Source organism: Ambystoma mexicanum, chromosome 8 (genome assembly GCF_040938575.1).
Source record: "Ambystoma mexicanum isolate Mex_15411 chromosome 8, UKY_AmexF1_1, whole genome shotgun sequence".
Lineage (NCBI taxonomy): Eukaryota > Metazoa > Chordata > Amphibia > Caudata > Ambystomatidae > Ambystoma > Ambystoma mexicanum.
The window spans coordinates 525,221,265-525,240,413 of record NC_090929.1 but is presented as its reverse complement, the minus strand read 5'-3'; positions in this window follow the sequence as shown (position 1 = coordinate 525,240,413).

Sequence of the window (19,149 nt, the reverse complement as noted above, 5' to 3'; positions counted from 1 at the left end):
TGACATAGTAAAAAGTATGCACAAAGTCCCGGGATACCAGCTGAAGAGGATGTATAGATCCTAAAGAAACTAATGATGAAGTAAAGAATCAAGTGAGCTTTTAAACATGAAGAAGAAGATTATGCGCGCACAAAGTGCTGCAGAAAATAAAACATTCAATAAATGTACAGATGCTGAAATGTAGAATAAGTCATCATAGAAGCTGGCTATACATAGTGAATAGAAAACAGGCGAAGCCACCATTATATAGAAGCTGGACATTGGTATCATGAATTTAAAGAGCCAGGATCCATGAAGCGGAAATGGAGAACTGTGTTGCAGCAAGAATAAGCAGAATTGTGGAGCTGCATGGTGAGGTTGTCTGGCCTGGTGTCAAGACTGAAACAGCCAAGGTCAGCTATCTATTCTGGAAATAAGCATACATGTGGAGGATGAACCATCCCTTGTTACGGTGCAAGAACACCAAGAGTGCCAAGCTTAATTCATTTACAGCATTTAGACCTGCAAAAGCCATGGATGAAAATATAGTTCATATTTGGAGTCCCAGAAACAATAGTGAGTGCCCATACTCCAGTGCATTCTCAAAGACAAGGATTCTTTGCTGCTAAGTGAACCAAATGTTCCATACCTGGCACAAGCATGCCAACCAATTATAGTAGTCCATATAACGAAGGACCTTATAGTTTCAAGGCCAATGAGAAACTGTGTATCTAATGTTTATGAAGAAGACATATTTTAGAGGTAGGCATATGTTGTCCACCTGATAGTGAACAGCCAATCACAATCTTGGCTCCTATAGAAAAGCATGCTTAGATGTTCCCCTTAGCCAGTCCCGACCCTTTGTAGGTTTTTCAGTATTGGCACATAGTATGACATCAGCTCTACATATATTTGGTATAAAAACTATATTTTGTGTAAAGATCGCTGAGAGAGACTGAGCGTATGTCCGTTGATGTTCATTGTAAACTCCCTGTTTTAGATAATGCTTAATAAAACAGTACTTTGCCATCTTCATGAGTTGGATCTGTCATTTGGACTCAGAATTATTCTGTAAGATCCAATCCATTGCATGCACATTCCTAAAGGGCCCTACACTCATTATAGGTATATTCTACATGGGATTGAAAGCCCAGTTCCTCTCGAACTATGAGATCTATCAGGAAGTCTTAACCAGGCAGAGGGCTGACACAGGGTGTCCATTGCTTAATTTATTGTTCAATACAGCTTTGTAGCCTATGTTGCAGACAATTAGAGGGGCTTATACAGTGTCCAAAAATAATCTTTGGCGTGGTGATTGAAAGCCTATACAGACAGTAGCCTTTTTCTGATCAGAGATCCAGAGACTTCTCTCGCCCTGGTTCTAAACATAATTAGCAATTCCAGCAGGATGTGGATGATAGTTTAACCTAAAAAAGAGAGAAGCAACACCCATCTCATCCAACTGTCATGTGGTCCCTTTGGACTTTTTGATAGGCACAAGACTAAATGCTTTCCCAATGGGTTAAAGCTATCAGAGTGGAAATTGTGATGAATACAGGTAAGGTTTTGTCAAGGAATCTGAAATTCAATAGTTGCGATTCACTGCTTGGGATGGGAAATGTATAATGTTACCCTGAGGGGCAAAGTTATCTTATTAAGGTAAATGTTATCCCATACCCTTTTGAACTCTTCAGTTGTGTACCCTATGACATCACAAAGAAAGATAAACATGCATTGGAAAGCCAACAGTGTGGGCTTGTGTGCAGGTATGCAATAGGCATTTTACAGGCACTGACATATGATACTACCTTGCCAGAAGATCACAACATCCGCAAAATGGAGTGATTACCCGGGCAATACTTCGAAAATGCCTATCTAATACCTCAAGACAAGACTGCTGCCTTTGTCTTTTCTTGCTCTTAACAGGACTTCAGTGCATGTAAGAAATATAAATCAAGTGGCTGAAGGAACATATGGTTATACATTTTTAATATACCCGTAGCCTTTCAAAGCTGCAATTAAGACATTGGCCCTCATTAGGACCCTGGCATTAAGGGGTTAACAGCGCCGTAAAAGGTGTCGGTGCCGTTAAACCCTTAACGCCTTACTAATAGGTCCCTTTGCGGGACCCGACCTTACCGGCTGGTCTAGACCAGCCATTAAAGTAGGGACCCGCAAAGGGACTCTCGAGGTAAGTATGGTACCGCAATTTGCGGTACCGTACTTACTGCCTTCCCCATTCCCATTATGCCCTATGGGGCAAAAATGGGAATGGGGAAGGGCCATGGTGGCATGGGTAATTACCACCCCGCCAACCTTGGAATGGGGTGGTAATTCCCCATTCCGCCACGGCGGCCTCCGTCATCGACCATGGTGCTAATAGCACCATGGTTTTACGCTGGAGTCCTAATGAGGGCCATTAACTCTCAGCAGACTGATTAGGAATAACACTTGCAGGCTAACGTTTCATGTAACTTCTTGACAGAGTGAGCTAAAAGCGATCCCAGGTGGATGTGTTTTGGTCAGGCACAGGCAAGTAGTGGGTGGGAATGGCCATAGGATTAGCATGATCGTGGGCAGTCAATGGTTGGGTAAATAAACAAACAACACCCACAAGCTGTGAGCTCCCCCTCACATGTCATCTCCCTCCTATCTCAACTCAATTCAATAGTTTCAGTTTATATGTGGTGCCTACATTTAGGCTAAAGAGCCGCCTAATATTCCAAATTAAAAAATGCCTCCATATCTGTGTAGGGTGGTGAGGGGAGGTGGATTATGGGGTGATTTTCAAAGACAGTCAATGTTGGTAATGTAGGTGTTTCTGGTGGGTGTGAGGCTAATTGTTTCGTTTGAATTGCTGTTGATTTTTAGTTTGCAGAGCAGGTTTTGGGCAATGACACTCTATAAGAGCTTGTTTGGATGTTCCTGGTGTTGACAGATTTGTGGGATGACCCCAACATGTGCATCCTCTCCTATCCTTTGAAAGGATGTTGTTTTAGGTTGATGTCATACCACTACAATCGTTGTGGCGGTGACGACAAGGGGGTCTCTTCTCCCTTCAAGGAGGCCCAAGGTTAACCATGTCTTGGCCCCCTCCATCCTCCTTTAGGGGTTCGGGGGCAGAAGCCCGCAAAATCGGGCAGGTAGCCCGTGAAAATGGTGTTGGGGGGCAGAAATGCCAGTGAAAACAAACTACAAGACTGCGAGAGAAAACAAAAGAGGGGTGTTTGTGGGCAGGGTGGCAGCCAAGGGCCTTTTGTCCGCAGGAAGGATAGAGTAAGGCTGGTGGCAGGGGCATCTTACATTTCTGCCTGACACAGCTGTCCTGCCGCCAGAGCCACGGAGCAAGACATTTTTTTTCCGGAATGTGGAATGTGGACTTGCATTGTTCCATGTATATAACATTGTCTGGAAGTGTATACAGCAGAGGAAGTGAAATGGTTGAAAAAACTGGAGGCAAAACTTTGGAGAAAGGCTCTAGCCCTATTCAATTGTGAGCCTGGAGAGGCTATGTGCAATGAATTAAGATTAATGACATTACTAACTCAGAAATTATTTCTAACTGCTTATTATACTTCTATCATGAAAGATATCCTTTTAATTCTGTTCACTCCTACTTTGCAAAACCAAAAGACTTTACAGCTCTTCATCAAGTTTTAAAACCATGAATCGATGAGATCTCTAAATTTCTAAATTACATAGGAGCCTCTTTTAGTGATTTGGGCAATCTATCTTTAACGGAAATGGAAATAAAAAAAGGTGGCCATTTGGGACTGCAGTCTTATATTCTCCAAGGTGTATGGAGTGTCAACTTACTCAATCTACACAATGCTAACATTTTTCATAGGGTTTCCATGTACATATATTAAAAATGTACAAAATCCAAAGGTCAGGCGATTCAAATTGCGCCATTGACTTAACCAGCTTCCAATTATGTCAAACCAGGGTGCTTGGTTCGACATACCAGCTCAGGAACGGTTATGTAGATTATGTGGTTTGGGTGTTGAGACCTCACATCACTTATTGACGAATTGCAAGATGCTTGTAGACATCCATATGAAGGGATATGGCTGTTTATCATATGATATATGTTTTATACATACTGATCAATTTTGGAGCAATATTTATACTGGTGATAATCTTGTGGTGAATTTTACTGTCTATGATATGTGGCAAGACATTTTAAAGAGACTGGTTCTAATTCCCCCTATTTAAACCTATTTATTTATTTTTATTTATTTGGTTTTGTATAGCGCCGAGCGCCCCTAGGGCATTGTAGCGCTTGTTACAGAATGCCTGTTGATTACAAAGATTAGTTACATACAGAAGAGGCAGTCTGCTTACAGAGTGATGCAGACGTGAGGGCATGTTACAGGTTAATTATAAAGGTTGCAGTAGAGCAGTGTTTTAGTTCAACTTAAGCACTGATAAAAATGCGGGGTACTTAATTAAACGGTTTCGTTTTGAGCATTTTTCTGAAACCAGTATTTTTCTTTATAGCGCCTAACATTTCCTAAGGTATCTCTCCGCAAAATCCAAGCCAGGGCTGCAGTGAGGCACATTTTTAAAGAGGATGATACAGTGGATGATAAGTGGAGAATACACGAGTTGTACTTTCTCTTAGACACACTTGAAATACAACATGAAACTCTTGTACTTTAAATGTTGTGGGACGGGTGAAGAACTGTTTAAACAACCTTTCCAGGAATCGAAGGAACATTGGGACCTTTCGCCACATTATAAGGCCGCCTCATTTCAAAAGGGCATTGTTTCGGATGTATAAGCTGGAACACAGGTTTCAACTCTTTCTGTGCAGTTCGGGTTATAAGCAGTGGTGGAAGTGTACGAAGAGAAGTAGTGGAACTATGTTCCCTGCTGGTCTGCCCGGCTCCCTGCAAACCCCATCACAATGCTCCCTCCCATGGACAATACAAGCCCTAAATCACATGCGCCTGCTATTACGCGAGCGTTCAGTGCAGTGCACTGAAAGTGCAAGTTTCAACTTCACCCTACACTTTTATTTCAGAACAAAACCGTTCCGGAATGGTTTCTTTTTAAAATAAAAGTATAGGAACGGTAAAACTTAATTAAAAGAAGTAGAGGAGCACAGCACCCACCCACTTCGACCACTGGTTACAAGGGTCGCCCACTATCCGAAACAGGTGCTTTCACATTGGACTGCTCTGGGCCATGAGTCCTTGATTACAAATGTACGGACACATCGTCGAATAATCGTCAGAGAAAAAGTCAAACTTACCACAAAGCATCAGCGAGAGTGGCACGGTCATAACGGTCCTCTGTGAGCCGGCATTTACTCCCTGGGAATCCATCCAGAAGACACGTCACCGCAGTAGCTAAGGTTTCAGCGGCCTGAGCACACTGCCCTGCATGCCTCGTCCTCGGAGCACACTGGAGCAGCATTCAGGTTGCCTGGGATGCGCTGAACTACAGGGCACGTGCGGTTCTCCGGCCTGTGCCCCTCACAAATGCGCAGGCGCAACCAGGCAGTCGGCCCCAGGGAGAAAAGAGAAATGCAGCAGCCAGGGTGATAGAGTCCCCACCAAGGCTGGCCTGGGTGTTGGTTCTCACGTAATGATTTATGTATCCTTCCGCCCAAGGGCCGAAGCAAGAAAAGAGGCCATATGACCCGAGGCCTACCGGGGGAAGTCCTGGTGTCCCGGTGGGCCAGTCCAGCCTTGCCCGCAAACGTTTCCTGCCTTGCTCCATGCCACACTCTACACTGAAATGGCTGGGTATGAAGAACAGACGCACTGACAAGCAGTGTAATATTGCATTTATTTCACAGGTCGGTCGGGCTATAGACAGGGCGAGCAACGTGCAATGGCCAATAGGCTCACGAGGCATGAATTTGTCCACCTCTCTAACTTTTTCGAGCTGGAAAAATACAATCCATTTAATCAGGACAGTGCTCTGTACGTAAAAGACGTCAAGCTGGCCCATTGAGAAATAGGCTGGAGGAATTGTTGGGAAAGACAATTAAATGAGAATTCAGGTGTAAAAAGTGGTGTAAAAAGTGTCATTTCCTTATTACCTGGAATCGATTCGGTTGTAACATAAATTGATTCAATTTCTCATAAAGTGTCTTTTACTTTTACACACATTGTAGGGTACAACTGTTTTATGAAAATTGGTCTTTTTCCTAGAATGAGAAATTAAAAACTATGAACACAAGCCTGGAGTTTATAGGCGGTTCTGGGAGAAGCAGTGTCTGTGTCTGGGGATGGAGGGACACCTAGTGTTCTCCCAGCTAACACGGCACGGGCAAGTGCTTCCACCTAATGCTCTGCTCGGCTCATACAGCTGCTGCATAATAGGGCCATAGCCAAGGGTGGACTGGTCTATAGGGAACTCTGTAGATTTCCTGGTAGGCCTCTGAACCCTAGGCCTCTTTTGTGAGGTATTTGAAAATGTTCCCATCGGAAAAGAGTTGGTCTTGCTGAAAATATACAATATGGGGCCACTTTGAAAATTAGTTCCAGGGCCTCTTTTGGTTCCCAGTCCACCACCGGCCATAGCGCACTATATTAATGCCATGAACTGCCACAAAACAGGGCTTCAACAAGATTATTTCAACTTCATCTTCACATAGTAAATTAATACAAATAATACAATGTTTTGCTACCGTTTAGGACACATTTATTTAACACAGCAGAATTCTTCTTTTTTAGACACTCTTATTTCACTAGTGAAATTCATGTTTTTATTTTCGCTACTTTCCCATTTCATTTATACTTTAAGATGATAATTAAACAACCCTGACTTTCAAGATGGCCACTAGTTTCGGCTTGCTTCCATGAGGCTTCCTTAAAGACAATCATCGAAGATGGCCGCGGCCATGGAAGAGCTCAGAGCGCAAAGAGTTCCCGTGATGGGCAGCAATGGGTGGAATTACCCATAGGGATCAGCATGGCTAGGGACAGGGAATGAGAGGCATTAATAACCAAATAACACCTATGCCTCCTCAAAGGTCATTCATGTGTGCCCCTTGTCACAAGCTCTTCTCCCTGTGTGCACATGAATCAGTATTTTAATGCAATAGTTTGGGCTATTAGGTGTCGCAAGTGACACCTAATATCCAAAAATAAAAAGCAGCGATTACCTCGGCATATGATGTGAGTACCTGGCAAATGCTCATCTAATACCTCGGGTCAAAACTGTTGGTTTGTCATGGCGTGTTTTTAACAGGATTTCAGTGCATGGAATAGATATAAATCAAGTGTCTGAAGGAACATTTGGTTATGTTATTTTTTATTACACTAGTAGCCATTGACAGCTGCAATTAAGCCATTAAGCCATTTGCCCAGCGGAGTGTGAACATGCAGGGCAAAAGGGGCATACACACATGTAAGTCAACATTTGCCCTGCATCTTTGCATTCCGCCGTGCAAATGACGAACATTAGGCAGTGGGGGCCTATGCACATCAAACGTGAAGAATCGAAAATGTGCTCCTCCTTGCTCTTTTGTGGGAAGGAATTGGGAGGCATTTTGGGGTCAGGTCAAACGCCAGTTGCTGTGCCACAAAAGTTTGATATGATATTGTTTGTAATCTGGTCAGTGTTTTTGTGGGAATGTGTTTAGAGAAAGGTAGGGGGCTGGTAAAGCAGCACTTTAAATAATATATAGTAAAAGGCAGAGTGGAGAGTTGGTTTCGGGCTAGTCACATTTATGGTGCTCAATAACCTACACGTTGCAAATAGTCAGAAGCACCATTTGTATTTGGTGGTGGAGTAAAGACTACACTTCTACTCATAGAATGCGTTGTGGGGGAAAGAAGCAGAAGCTAAGTCTCATCCAGGGGTACTGGGCACTCAGGGAGGCAAAATATGACCACTGAGGGCACCACAGGGAAAACAATTGTCCTATGCATATACTGCAGAAAGAAAATAGCTGAGGTTATGTTCCAATATGGGCACAGGGAGGCAAATCCACTTAGGTCATCGTATCCATTGCCTTATTTGAGCCTGCAGCCCTGCCGCGTTATCCGCGAGCACCCCCCACCGGCACCCAGAACTCACTTCCAAATTCACAGGAGGTGGAATGCCAGAGTAAATTGTTTCCATTTCCAGCACCAGTTGGGTCTCTGTGAAGCAAAGGCTCTGTGTACAACAATAGGACACTGTACTAGGGTAGAATAGTAAGGATACGGCGATAGGTGCTGAAGACTCGAACAAAGGGGTCAACTCATCTGCCCCGTGAGTTCTTTAGCAATGGGGGCCAGAACATCACTTTGCTCACATAGCTATGTTTACAATTTCAGTTTCTCACTGTACAACCTAAATGAGAGTGTGCACAGTTTCAATGATGCTGAAGGTAAAGCAGGATTAGCTTTGAGTCATATGCATGAAGTTAGACCTGGGAGGGTGAGGGAATTAATGGGTAGGCCGAGCCAGGGCCGAGCCTGGGGTTCTGGCTTTGCTACTGGGGACACAAATTAGACAAGCCAGGGAAATGACTGTGCAAAAATGGGAAAGGACCTGTGTTAGGGGTTGGGGCAAGAAAAGGGGCTTTGGCAAGAAGAGTGTTTAAAGGGACAACATAAGGGGCTGAAGGGGTTGGGGATTTAAAAAAAGGGGGGGGGCTAAACATGACTGAGGGGAAACAAAAGGAGCTAAAGTGGGCAAGCAAAGGGGCTAAAATGTGCTGGGGTATAAAAGGGGGCTAATGGGGTATGGGGGCAAGAAACAAGCCTAAAGGGGGCTTGGGACAGCAGAAGGGGCTAAAGTGGATGGGGGTAACAAAACAGGATGAAAGGGAGAAAGAAAAAAGGCTTTAGGGGCCTGGGGGAGCATGGAAAGGGGATATAAGGGCCTGGGGGCAAGAAAAGGGGTGAGGGCAACAAAATGGATGAGAGTTGAGAAAAGGAGGTAGTGGTACTTGGGGGTATGGGCTTGCGCCAGTATTTTGTGGATGATGGCACAGTGAAAGGGGGACTGGCTGCACTCGGCTCGAGGTGGGGGTGAATTGTTGATGGAGGCACATGGGTAAGGGGGAGGAGGGGGAGGAATGGGGATAGAATGGGTGATGGCAGCGCTGGTGGGGCCAGGGTGGGGGGAGTGGAAAGCAAGAGGTGCTTACCTACTACAAATTTGCTGCACTGCTCGCAGGAGATGCAGAGGCTCTCTGTCGCTCCCCAACCATTCTATGAGTGGATGAGGGGCCGGGCAGGAAGTCATGCAGAAAAGATCCTGTACGTTTCTTCCTGCCAGGGAAGAGCTTTTTTTAAAAAACTTCAATGTTCCCACCTGTTGCAGGTAGCAGGTGGAGCTCATGGCTGGCCTGTGCTTCGGGGAGGCACTGACCCAAAAAGAGGTCCCAGCAGAGACCCATTTTACACCCGGGCCGGCCCAGGTCTCACCGGTTTCACACAGCTCTACATACACTGCACTGCTGTTAAATCAGTGATTTTGAGCAGTGCCAGGGATCCTCCTCTGATGTTGCATCCTTTGAAAATTGAATGGCTAAGCAGAACGCTGAGGTTGCTCAGCAGGTTGAGCGACTGTTGCTTACATTTGATATGTTTAGAGTTGCCTGTAAATCCACAAAATTTCTTTTTCCAATTCCTCCTCAAAAATGCGCTGTAACCTGTTACCGTTTAGACCCGGGAAAGGGTCAAGATCCCCTGCGTCTCCTAGTTGCCTGTTTGTTTTCAGGAACAGGGAGGTGGAATTTCTGCAGCTTTAGTGAAAATAGAAAGTTACCATCCCTGGATACAATTACAAGGATGCAATATTGAGCATACATGTAGTATCTTATTGAGAGCGGGCACGCACGTGGTTTCAGGCAGGGGGTACAGTTTATGGAGGGAAACTTATCTGCCAGTATATTCTACCTTTCAATTATACTTTCTGGCCAGGATTTGAACCTATGACCCGAGATGTGACAATACCACTCTGAGCTGACCTTCCGAACCCTTTTTTATTTTTTATTTTTAAGCCGTAATAATAAAGGGAACACAGGTTGTCTCTGTTTTGCATTACAGATGGAAATGATCCACGTCGCCCGAAGGATGACAAAATTGCATGTCATGGTATATATCCTCTGTAAGTGGCAGGAAAGACAAAACAGGTGCAGCCGAGCTAACCGTGGAGGGCCAGCACTGCTGATGTAAATCACGTGAGAGTCAGACGAGATCTTGTTGACGGCTATTGAATAAAAGGACTACGGAAGACGCGTGGGGGGTGGGGGCAAGTTAGAGAGTGAACGTGACCTTGTGAACCAGGCAGGGGTGCCACTAAGGTTATCTGAAAACTCTGCTTTCGAGCAGGGAGGGCATGTTAGGGTGAGGGAAATCGGTCAAGCGGTATTTGGACGCACACTGGCTTACGTGAAAATCGACAGACATCTTAGCTTGTTAAGATGTCTGTCAGTTTTCACGTAGACCAGTCAGTGTTGGACATTGGGCCGGTTCTTGGCGGATCCGAGATCCGGCACCAGATGTGTAGCCGGATCTCGGGATCCGGCCAGAGTCAGCCGTCCAAGCCCATGAACTGCGCTGTAAAATAGAAAAAGAAAAAAAAAAGCGTCCGCGACGGCAGCATTGCCGTTTGCCACGGCTTTGGCACTGATGTGTAATGCACAATGATCGCTACGTTGTGCTTTACTCACCAGTGCCAACGCCAGCGGTAAAAGGTAATGCTGCCCTCGCAGGCGTTTTTTTTTTCTTTTTCTTTTTTTTGGCACAACAAAATGAGCCAGGACTCATCAAGGGGGCGTGACCTAACTGCAGGGGTCCTGCTGGCCCGTTAGGCCACTCCCCCCAAGAGCCCCAGCTCAATGGGCTACTGGCACCCCATGGGGGAGAGGGTGTTGATCTCTGCATTTATTTTCTACAGGCTTGCCTGGCAGGGGACAGGGCCTCGCCTATTCCAGCCTTAATGGTGGCGCTGCCCCTTGCCAGCTTGGTAGGGGCAGCGTCACCATTAAGGCTGATAGTGTGAGGCCGCTGGAAGCTGAGGCCGTTTTCCTGAAGACTTGCGAGTTTCAGTCTTCAGGAAAACTGCCTCAGCTTCCAGCGGCCTCACGTTTTCTCCATAATGGTGGCGCCGGACCACGGGCATCTCCTGCTTAAAGGGATGCCTCGCAGGTGCGACGCCACCATTATGGCTGAAAGGCAATTTTTTCTGGAGCCTGAAGCTTTCGCACACGAGCGAGAGCTTCAGGCTTCAGAAAAAAATCCTTTTCGTGTAGTGGCCGGTGCTGGCAGGGGAGATTAGTGGGCCCCAGAGGGCCCCGCTTCAAATCGAAATTTCGGAGCCTGCCGGGAATGAACCCCGGCAGGCCCCGTCCCACTTAAAGCCCTGGCTGGCGGTAAAAGGCAATGTTGCTGATGTGTGCGCTTTTTTTTCTTTCTTTTTTAAAGTATTTATCTGATCGGATGGCCACTACCAACCTCGCCCCCTCTAGACCCCGCCCCCTCTGACCCCCCCAAACCCTCCCCACTCCCCGGCACTTGTGGGATCCCCACCACATTTTTTCCATTTCCACCACTGAGACCAGTATATGAAAGGAATTGGGCTATAGTAGAGTCCATCGCCTGTTAGGACCTTTGCCTGACTATGCACCACCCCTACAAACCCTCCAGTCACACCGGCCTGTCCAACTAGATCATGATTGCCCCATAGGCCAGTTGCCACGGATGTCATTTACCCGCCAAAAAGAAGACGCCTTCTCCTTTTAAATTGACCTCTCACCTTTGACCAATGCCTGCTGTATAATTACGAGAACGAGCAGCATTAAGAAAGAGGATGCCAGGGCGGTAACCCGATGCCGTTTGCGGCATCAATAGAGCGGTTGCCTTGAAGGCCACGTGCATTCAATCACTCGCCATGCATTATTGAATGCGTGTATCCGGGCGACCTGCCACTCTCGGGTAAGGAGCTGCGACTGCCGCCTCATAACCGCAGATAATCCCGACGGCAGGGAAGATGTCCGGATGATGGTCTGGGGACAGGATAAGCGAGGTCGCGCGAGATTCGCAACAGATGAAGTTCTGAGGAAACGCAGCGAAGCCTGCGTGGATATGACGACGAGGTAGCACGTACGTGTCTGACTAAGGTACCGTCCAAGGCACAGCAACAGGGCTGTAATGGCGGGGAGTGGGCACAAGATTCGCGTATGATGCAGCAGCGCAGACGACCTTCAAAAATATACTCGACAGACAAATAGAAGAGACATCTTTCCTTTTCCTTTTGACCTCCACTGTCATAGAGCTACTTTGGGTTTTAGTTTTATTTCACCCACTTTCGGCCAAAACAATTGCCGATCTCCAGTGCTATAGCTCTCCACCTTTGAAGTGCCCAGGGTGGGTGAAAAGAGGCTATTTCGTTAGTGGCGGGCGAAAGCCGAATGAAGTGGATTGGTGGGTGAGTGAACTAATTCCATGGTGGGTGACACCTGCCAAAAACATGGAGTGGAGAGGTACGCCCCTTTGCATAATCCCGGTAGAATAAATAATGTGATTTAAACAGGAATGAAGGTGAAGGGGTGTACAATGGGGACCACTGTCAAATAAAAGGAGCACTCTTTTATTTGTCAATACGTGTTCACTTGAGCATGGGTGCCCCATTTTTATTTTCACTAAGAGGGCAATCTTTTTTAAAAATTTTTATTATGAGCATACTGAATCCTCTTCGCTAAAATTGTTTTAGTATCATTTGTATCAAGAGGTGGTTTACACTTCTTGGATTTGTTCAAGTATTATGTTACAAAACGGATTGCAAACTGTGGCTTTTTGGCAATTTTTTCACAGAAAGTATACTGTAAAATGCTGCATTTGAACCCATTATTTTAAAAATGTTCTCAGGGGAAGACTCCTCAATCCCTGCTGGTTGGTTCAGTATTCCTTGCTATGCACTGTCTCCCCTACGTATGTGTGACAAGCATTTATGCCACTTCAATTAAACATTCAGCAGCTGCCACCAGGGACGTAATTTCACCAAAATGCAAGGGGTAGCGGAAGTGACATCACACGACCCTTGACTCTGATGACATCACAGGAAGTGGTGCCATTTGACTCCACCCTGAAGTGATATTGCAGGAAGCGATGGAATGTGACCTTTCACCCCTTGACAAAACAGGCAGTGGCATCACATAGCATTGTTCCTAAGTACACTACGAAAAATGTGGTTACGATATCACCATAATGTGATATACATTTCATACAAGAATGGATCGCCATATGTATCATTAAGATGAGCGTGTATAGGCCATATTACCAAATTACAGTGAATGCAAGTGGACGTCTATGGCCAAATGATAATGATGTGTTATTATATAGCATTTATGCTTAAGCGCTTTATATAGAACACATATACATACAATATCACCCACCCTGTGTTGCTACTCATTTATCAACCGCAGAAGGATGAAAGGCTGACTGGAGGTGTTTAAGAACAGACTAATTCAGTGCATCACCCCCTGAAGTGTGCCTGAAATTAACTTTTAATGAGTCTATCAATTATTGTATAGAATTCCAAAAAGACACATTATTTGGTATTCCTATTGTTTCTTATTTAGGGTCACTGCTGAATGTGTTAGACTTGTGGAACCCCTATTCATTTTATTTTAAGAGGCCTGAACAGGAAAGCTAGCCACTCCAGAAGCAAAGAGCCACATGGTGCTGGCCACAGCCTAAGAGCTTGCATTTAAAAAAAGACACTTTTATTTTTACATTTATTTTTAGGAGTAGCAAGGGAGACCACAGGGGTAGCAAGGGAGACCTCAGGGGTCTCAGTTGCGACCCATGGTGACCCCTAAATGACATTCCTGGCTGCCACTGCTCCAGATGCCACCACAATGGCCCTCCACCTTCTGTGCATTGAAGCTTAAAAGACACTTTATGTAAATCTCATCATTTTTACTGTATTTGTATTTGCATTTATTTGTGCTTATATAACACATATCGCTAAAGCACTGAACAATATATAAAAAGAGGGTTAAAAATCACCTGTGCTAAAATTTTGGAAGAAGAAAGAAGATGCAGTTTCGAGAGAGCACTCACATAAGAAAAAGAAGTGAGAGATTGGATGGATATAGGGAGATAAATCCCAAATTTATTAGCCAAGAGAGAGAATGAACGGAAGACTGATTGGACACAGGGAGGACACCGATAAGGGGAATAGTGTTTCAGAGCAAAGATAACATGACTGTGGATATCAAGATGTAAGTGCAAAAAGATGCAGTGGAGCCATTCCATACAAACATTTCAATATGATACAAAGGGAAATGATATTGAAGACCATGTTCAAAAGATAACCATTGGAGAGAAACAAGCGCCTAAGCAACAGAATCATGTGGAGATAGATGACATATAAGACGACTAGAAGAGTTAAAGATAGAGCACAGAGGGGCAAGCTGATAAACTGGAAAATCAAGAAGTAGAGAAGTACAACAATCAATACAGAAAATAATAACACTAGAAAAACAAATGTGTAGTAGTGCTAAAAGTCATAAATGAGTGAACCTTACAGATATTAAATAGATGGAAGCAGCAGACTCGAACAATGGATGAAATGTGAGAGGTGAAAGAATGATAAGAATCAAATATAACTCTGATATTATGAGCTGTGTTCAAAGAGATAGAAACAACCAGGAAATAAATTAAAGAAGGTGGAATAGGAACATGGAATTTCATTCTTGGTATAACTTAAATGAAGAAAGTTAGATGCCGTCCAATGTTGAAAAAGACAAGTCAAACAATTAGACTTCCGAGACTCAGAGAAAGATGAAAAAGAGAAAAAATGTGTGAGTCATCTTCAGAAATACGGTAAGAGAAATTAAAAGAGGAAATAATAGCTGAACGAGGAATAGTATAGAGAGAAACAAGGGAAATAACTCCAAAACCCTGAAGGACAATGAAATGTACTGTTTAGGAAGATGATGAGTGACCCACCTAAGAAACAGAATGATTATGATTGGTAATATAGGAAAGAATGAGAAGAGAGAGGGAGGGTGTCACCTTGTATTCAAGACTATAATCCAATGTACTGTTATTTGTTGGCAAGTTATCAACCATTTATAAAGGCAGGCAAAAATTGGCCAATGCATTTCGGACCATGCAATGTTCATTGTCAGGGCAGCATTTGGCTGGAAAATTTATCAAGATGATACAACAAAAAAGTCAAATGGTATACCACATAAATAAAAAATAAATGTAGGACAAAATGTCTAAAGTTTAAAGCAATGAACTGACCACACAAAATTAAAAAAGTCTCAGCAGCCTTCAGTAGTACTGGTAAAACTGAGGTGTAGACAAGTTTACTAACTGTACTTAATAGAACAAAGCAATTTACATAATCTTATGTGCTGCTTGCCACCTAATATAGGTTATGCTTTTGCCACACATGAACAGCATAAATCACTTTGCATTTATTTTCTTCAATATCAACAAGTATTGTTATCAGAGAAACATTACACAGAACATTACATCACACATTTCTTGCATTTGCTAAGTATTTCCAAAAAGCAGCGGGTTCCCACACGCAATGTGTTGTGGTTGGATTTTAGCATCAGCATGTTAATGAAATACAAGCACTGGAGGATGGCATCAAAATCTACAGGCTTAGGTTTAATGGAAGCTATGCAATCAATTTAGAATGCTCATAATATTGATTTATCTACACAGCCTAGGAACATGGTTTTGTGATTGTCTGATGGTATAATAAGTACCCCTCCCACTATACTTTGCAGATTGAATGTATCAGTACAGGTTCCTCCCCTTTCTGGATATGACATGAGCGAGGTTTGGATGTTCATTTAAAATTGCATCTTTTGCTATTGAATGGAAGTGGTTCAGCTAGTCTCCCTTTCATTGCAATATCTCTTTTTAAATGACTAGGTCTGCACTGGTCTTTATGTATACAATTCTAAATGCAGATAGACCTTTATAAAGGAGAACCAGCTATCTGGGCCAATAACCTCTGGAAGCTCTTTGAAGCATGTGTCATTACTGATTCTGTCTCCAAATCATAGCAGATGGCAGAAAGTGTGCCCATTTATAAAAAGGGGGGAAGGAGTGTCCTGCAAACTATCGCCCAATTTCATTGTTAGCTAGTGTGGTTAAAATTTTCCCCAAGGTACTATTAGGGCAAGTACAGGCATGATCCTCAGAAAATCAGATTATAGGCACGCTTCAGGCAGATTTCCAGAGGGGGAAGTGTACAGTAGATCAGAGCTACCGCCTCTATAACATTATTCAAAAATACACCGTCCTTAGGAAGATGAGACTTTATGCCACGTTCGTGGATCTCCAGACGGCCTTTGACTTCGTCCCACGGAATCTGCTATGCAAAGTCTTAAGGAAAAAATTAATGCCAATGGGATTATTAAGGGGAATTAAATCCCTTTACAAAGAGAACATGGCCGCAGTCAGAGTGAGCCTGTGGGCGAGGTCACTGATGAATTTGATGTCACCGAAGGAGTAAGGCAGGGCTGTCCCCTGGCTCCTCTCCTGTTCTGTATTTATATAGAGCATATAGAGGAAGTGGTAAACAGTTGCTAGCTGAAGACAAGGACCCGCCAAAGCTGGGCAATTTGATATATACTAGTCTGTTCTTTGCAGATGATGCTTCGATTCCATCGATCACGCCCCCCCCATGGGATTAAAACAGTCACTTTTATCTTTCTTGGAAAAAATGTGAGAAGTTAAAACTGTCTTTGAATCAGAGAAAACAAAAACAATGGTCTTTAGGCCCAGCTTTGGTAAAATTGTGAACCTTGGTATCAGTGCAGGGGGATGCCTCTAGAACAAGTAAAGCATTTATGATTACTTCGGCACACACTTGATTGATAATGGCAACTGGTTAAGTCAAACTGCCAGAGCTACTGTCACATTAGAAAAGTATATGTTGGCACCTGTGCTTTCTTCAACAACATTTCAGGGCAGAACTATGGGGGTTTGCAGACCAGAAACAACCGAGAACCATGGAAAACAAGTTTCTCAAGAGACTATTGTGTCTCCCTTTATCTATCTCTAATGCGCTGCTGCATCTTGAACTTGATTTATGCCCAATTGATGTCATTTCTGCAGCCATACCAATTCTCTTTTGGCTCCGGCTTTGGGAGACGCCCGAACTTGAGTCTTGTAAGGCGGATATGATCCATCTGAAGAGTCTCGAAGGAGCAATGAAATTGCCAAGACTGGCGCATGTCAGAAAAAGCCTCTATGATTTAAATGAGCAGGAAGTATGGACCCAACCACTGTTGATTAATAAACTAAAGTCCAAATGTAGACAAGTAAAGATATGTGAGGAATTCCATAGAGGATGTATGGTTACAGCAAGCAGGAATCTAAAATCTGCACCGACTATGTATCAGTCAAGTCAGATTTTAGGTTTGAAAAATAAATGGACTGGATCAACCATCCGCTTTCCCGTGCATGTTTTATTAATTTCAGATTGGGTTCATTGAATTGTGGCAAAATTCACTGCCTCCTGGAGGCCAGGAAACACGAGTGAGTGCCCCTGTGTAATTCAAGCAAGGAAACTGTTATACATTTCATGTTTTTTTGCTCTGCTACTCACGGATTGAGAAAGTTACATTTAAAACCCTTAATGAGACTAGTCGGTCTACACACAATCATCGAAGCCTTGGAGCTATGTAAGACAACTGATAACCCAGGAAGGGTTTATAAAGTGTCAAAATGTATATATAGGGCCTGGTTGTTGAGACCTAAAATGTGAGATGCTTCTTTCATGATAAATGATTACTCTGTATATGATTTTAGGGAGGCTGCAAATTTTCTATTTTATGATCCATTATTGGCTACTCTCCCATTCTGGAGTACACGTTTTGTTAGGTTTTGTAAATAAAATGTTGTGGTTCAATGAAATATTGAATGAAGCTATGAATTTTATAAGGTCTAAACTATGAGATGTTATTTTTAGGACTATTGATGACTTCTATTTGTTCTTTTGTGGGGCTGCAAGCTTTAAACTGTAAGATCTGTAAGTGCTCACTCTCCCTCCCCTAAGACATTGGTTTCCTATATTTTATAATTGATATGTTTTAGAATTTGGATGAATTGAATGCCACTGCTGTTTTTAAAAGATTTTCTTGAAATATGAATTTGTTACCAATTTATTGATATGTAATGGTGCAATGTGAGGTTGTTCAATTATGGCTTAATAGCCGAATACAAGATTACAAAAGTGAAAAAAAATATATGTTAGGCCATGGAACTTGTTTATGCTGAAAGGAGAATCCAGAGGACAGAAGATTTATTTTAAGAAAGTATCAAAAATTGTTTATTTAAGATGATATAAAATTATTTATGAGATAAATCATGAGTAAATCAACAAAGGAATAACAATTAAATGCAGGTACAATTCACAGTTATAAAATACAGAAAACGCGACAAAAAGCTCCCTCACACCCATCAATCAAGTAATCTATCCTGATTCAATCATACATTGGCAACCCACCATTCACATGAATACAAAACACTGCATGCCAACATCAATACATTACAATATTCAAAAACATGTGTTTTTTTATATCTTGGAATGGATCTTAGTGGTTATTAAATGAGACATGATCACATTTCCTAGGCTGAACAAGACCGACCGGTTTCGACGTGTAGATGCAGTTTCACCACATCTTCATCAGGGGACACAGGATATTCTACAACAAAAATATACCTATATAAAATCATGTGTGATCAACCAACAACTTAAGCCTGCATCAGCCATCGAACAAGGCTATTCATTCAAGCAAGTGAGTGACAAAGAATACCGCAGTAAAATCATACAGGGGGACCACAGTGGCTTACAAGTGGTCCACCACGCACTCTAGGGCCATCATCAACCAAGCCCTCAGTGAGCCAGTGCTCCCACGAAATACTACAATTCCAACACCACACCTTAATCAAGGAAAGCAATTTATTGAGATGGGAAATACCTAGTAAACTAGGCAGCATCTTCATCAAATTTGGATGGATCTCTAGAATTACTTGTATGCAGGACAACCATGCATGCTGTGTTTGAGGATTCCTGCTGCCACTGCAGCCTTTAAAGTCGGCCCAGAATGCACTGGGGAGCCAACAATGTGGCTGGTCTGCTCCTATGGAGTCAAGTGGTTCAATGTTAAAGTATGCATGCATCTACACATGTGTAACTGGGTCACAGATATGCCACTAAATAGCATATCAGTGT